The following is a 5,180-nucleotide window of genomic DNA, read 5'->3' on the forward strand; positions in this document are numbered from 1 at the left end:
ACATCACTTCTCTACATCTCTTGTATATTATCTTGTATAGTAGCTTCTCTCACACTTAAAGTACCACATTGAACTTTAAGTGGGAGGTTGTTGGGGTATAAAGCCCAATGTGGTCGCCTAGGTAAGTGGGCGGGCCGCCAGGTATGTACACATATTCTTTTGTAAAAACCTAATAAGAACTCACTATGCTCCACACATTACAGTAGAGTGAGTTCACCATATTGTCGTGCTCTTCTTCTCACACTCTCTCTCGCGTCGCACTTCCACTCGTACTCCTTCATCTGGGACTGACACTGGCGCCCACTAATTCAATTATGTGTCATGACAAAGTCCCTAGGTGCTGGTTGAATTCATTTTCTAGACCATTTTCAGCACGTCGTATCGGGAATAATTTTAGGCCTCGCCAAAAATTGTCGGATATTTAGAATGACTTGTTAAACATACAAGTGCTGATAAACACCTTCTATTATGTTCAAACATTTTAGCAAGGCTTGCAAATGATTGCAGCAGAAAGTATTTGGTTTCTTTTCAAACCTATTTACATTCCTCTTTCATGTGTGCTAAGATCATCACATTCGCCATAAGTATTGGCAAGGATGATCATAGATATACAAGTTTGGATCTTTTTTTTTTTGAATGCATGCACAGTAGGTGTTATGGGCCCTAGTGTTTAGCAAAAGCTGAATTGGATCGGCATGTATATTCATCACGTTAGTTGCTTATGAAGCATTTTGCACTCAATGTGCAGTATCTCTATGAGATTACTTTTGGGTCTACCAATCACCAATTGAGGTCATGGCTTGGTTTGGGTGCTTGTGGATTTTTCAAGTTAACCAAGATGGTTATTCATGGCATTGTTGTTTGCTCAGCAATGTTGTACGATATTGTGATCCCTGATTACCAATCCTCTAGGAAGGCTGTCTGTAAATCGTGGGGAAAAACACCTCTGTACTGTCCGTTCTTCAAGGGGATAGGCAGATTACAAAGTGTAAATTTGTGTTAGATATGCAAAGTGTGTACGCTAGCACCAAGCAATCCAATTAGTAAGCATTTATTATTCTACTTGGAGTTTGCTTACCATAAGCTAAAGCATGTTTGCAACTAGGTTTAGTCTCTTCATGTGTACATCAGGTTCTCAACCTTGAACACTAGGTATGGTGGGGTTGTTTACTAATTGATGAAATTTGAGAACAAGTCAAGGACTTCAACTTGGCTGATGAGTTATGTCATCAAGTTACTTTCATGGAAAATGAAAAGAGGTACTCTTTTGGGCACAGATTTATTATGATAACTCATTTAGCATGCTCATGTACGTTCTAAATGTAATCTACACACTATGATTGGATAGAACCGGTAACACAAGATGGTTGCAAAGGGACAACGATGTGGAAAATCAAGATGTTACTCTTGGTTTTGTTCAACCTCCTACTGAATTGTGTTCTGGTCAAGCAAAATGTTGGATCCATGAAGGATGCCACTGTGGAAAACATTACTGTATCATCACTCTTGTTTCCAAGGAAGAAAACGCTTCTCCAAGAGGGGTGTAATGTCATGCCAAGAGTAGGACCGGGCAGGGCGGCCAAGGGCCAAGACGGACATGCAATCAAGAAGGTCTCTATGTTTAGCAGGCAAAGGTCTCTATGTTTAGCAGGCAAAATTTTGGAGGTCCCTCTTTACACTTAGTTCCACTTTAAACTTTGAGTGGTGGCTATCATGTATTGCATAACTCTCTATACGGTGAGTTCTCACTAACTATTTACAAGGGATTTTAGTGGCTTATTAGCAAAATAAACTATAATCCTATGCAAATGAAAAATGATCGAGAGAATTTTTATTGTTGATGCCTACTCCTCGACTCCAAGAGTTCCAACTATACAACATCAACTCACTATTAGTAAAAGTAAATAGACAGCACAATAATTAAACATTTACAAGTCAACTATCTCACTTGTAGTTAACCACATACAATAGGAGGGTGCCCAAAGTCGTAACATCCCTCTCACCAAGGATAACAACCGTCCTCAATTTCTCAATAGAGAATCAATTGGACCGTGAGTGGATGAACTGTGTGGTGGGAAGTTTCGGAAAAAAAATTCAAGCACGCACTTAGCATCTTCTCTAGGGTGGCCTTTAAGAATTTTTTCTGACACAAGAGTATATTTCTCCACGTAGCATATTGCCTATCTATATCTATACTAAGAATAATGGGGGAAGGGATTTTTGCTCCCTCCCTCAGACACGTAGCCAAAGGAGAATCCTCCTACTATTGTTCCCTACACCAGCTAATTGTGCGAGACAGAGAGAGAAAGTAGTTGCTTTGCATGAAAATAAAAGGGAGAGAGAGAGAGAGAGAGAGAGAGAGAGAGAGAGAGAGAGAGAGAGAGAGAGACAAAGAGAGAGAGAGAGTGGCCACCTTTGGCGGCCGGCCATAACTAGTCATTATAAAAATCAAGATCATGTGTTGCTCCATGCTTGAGACTTTTTAAATAGCCCACATTTGAAATCCTAAAGGCATTACCTAGCATCACCATGCTTTTTAAATCATGAGCTTAACTATACATTGTCTTATTAACAACTTGTTTTATTGTCCTTCTTGATCTCACTGTCAACATGCATACTATAATATCCAAGAGGAATCCACGACGCTTCACCTCGTCATTTGTCTACATTGTGGCATGCATATCACACTTAAGGTACAAAGCTCTAACACCATTGATAATGTGAAGACAAGAGAAGGAGGGCATCCCTCTTGACCAATATGGAATGTGTTGAATGCAAGATATCCCCGACATGGTTGTGGCAAGGAAGCCTTGGGTTTTTTAATTGAATGGGAAGGAAAGGCTATGAGACAAGTAAACTAAGCTTAACATTGGTTCATCCCATCTCCATTCAAACCATTGATTAAGTCTCATCTCCATTCAAATGGTTGACTATTTTGATCCTTCTCATCAACATAGTTTTTTAAAAGATCAAGAACAATCAAATTTGCGATTTCACTTTGGTAGTCTCTTTGAGGGTATTATCCTAAAGATAAATCAAGATGTGTGTCCATGTCTTTAAATAGCCCTCTCCAAATGCCTACTTGTCATATGTAGATCTCTATTTGAAGGCCCTTTCCTGATGAGGCAAGACTTGAACCCAAAACCCCATGGGCCAATGTTCTCAAGCGCATGAGATAACCACTTCAATTATGCGCACATCATGTATCCATGAATCTGATTCTAAAGGAACAAGGGTTTTCCCCTTTGTCTGGGTTTAGTTTATGCTTGGGTTAATTAGTTTTAATGGGACATAGAGACAATTGAACTTGGCATACCATGGTACATAGAAATTTGGAAACAAATAGAGAATCCATGTGATGATGCAATTGAATAGTCTTTTTCATAGAAATAAAATGGGATTATTTACTAAACTGATCATCAATTGTCAATTGCTTGTATTTCTATGTATGCACTTTGGCAAGCGAAAGATAAATTTCATAGAAATGCTCTTCTCGTGCCAAGGACAATGCCCAGTGGTCAAGGACTAGGCCCAAGGGGCCGGTTGCAAGTGTGGATAGGGAACGAGGCCCAAGGGGGCTATTTAATGGGAGTTTGGGAGGTTCATTCCAGGAGTCCCACCAGGGGCCTTTCACTGGATAGGGAATGAGGCCCAAGGGGGCTATTTAATGGGAGATGGGGAGGTTCATTCCAAGCAGTCCCACCAAGGGCATTTCACTAGTATCAGAGCTTTGGTCTACTCTAGGCAAAGTGGATTGTGTTGTGGACCTCCACTTTAGCATGCATCTGCAACCTAGAGGGTCGAGGAGATTGGAGGCGGGCATGGCCACCTACTAAGAAAAGGAGTCAAAGACCCACAGTGTGTGATAGAGGGCCTTGTGCCAAGGAGGGAGAGAACTCAACCTCCGCCATATCTTGTGAGGTTAGGCTTGGCGAATTAGCGATGCGACTGTGGACGTTTCACGTCACAGGAGCCGACCTTAGAACACAACACAGGGGCCGCCATCTCCTTCATAGGCCCTCACGGTGCTGTTGGTTTGCATAGCCGACAGTGCCCATTTCTCTTTTTACATTATCAATGCCCTAAGGCCTTTGGCATTGGGCAATTCATTCAAAAACAAACTCTCATAAGGGGTCATGCCCACCCCGGCACACACCCCGTCTACAATATTTCCACCAGTCTCAGCCACGGTTTGACATAATCTCGTTGACAAGGGGCAGGGCAATTCGTCGGCAGGGTGTCGATTTTTTGCAGCTTTTCCAAAATTGCATGTGGGTCAAGGTTAACTTTCAATGGCTTTGAGATTTTCCAAAAAGTATCCATTACAACTTGTTTCTTTGAGACGATCAAGTCGTCTGGGATGTTTCAAGCTGTGTCTTTGGATGATGGGACTTACGGATTGGCACAGTTTTGATGGGAAGGAATAATTAGCATGGCTAATTATCACCATTTGCGGTGCATACCATGGGTACGACCTCTTTTTGAATCAAGGTATTATTTTTCTATTCTTCCCTTTCCTTGCTCGCACCACACAAATCCATCATGGATTACTCGTTCGATTTTTTGGATATGGACCTTTCTGAGAATCATCTTTTTGACTTTGAACTTCCTTCAACCGCATCTACTCCTCCTCCTGAAAGTGTGCTAGAAAGTATGGAGGATACTCGCAATCTCGTCGATGAAAAAGAGTACATTACAAGACATGATTTTCAAATGTTTCAAGAATGGTTTTGAAAATTGGCGATTCGCATCCAATTGCTTGCCACGAAGGTGGATCATCTTATAGAGCTGGTCATCTCGTGCATCCCACAGGCTACCGTATCTACACCTGTGGCAGTTGTTGAGCCAATGTCCTCCAAGGCGGTAAAGAGGAACCTTCCACAATAGACTTTCAAAAGGCAAATTGCAAAAGTTATGTTTCAATTGTATGGGACAGCATGAAAGGAAACATTGTCCCCAGTTACTATATTCTTAGGTCTTTTGATGGATTTTGCGGCTAAGAGTCTATCAATTTGTTGCGTGATTTTTAGTGGTTATCTTCCCTTTCAGATAACCCCTTTGCTTAGTTGTATATGATCCAATACCTTGCTTAGCATAGCATATTCAGTCAAGATATAATACATATTCTTTCTTTCTTTAAGCAATTTTGACACAATCGATTCCTCTCAACTTGGACACAA

This window comes from Adiantum capillus-veneris, chromosome 15 (genome assembly GCF_014529385.1).
Source record: "Adiantum capillus-veneris isolate H3 chromosome 15, ASM1452938v2, whole genome shotgun sequence".
Taxonomy (NCBI): Eukaryota; Viridiplantae; Streptophyta; class Polypodiopsida; order Polypodiales; family Pteridaceae; genus Adiantum; species Adiantum capillus-veneris.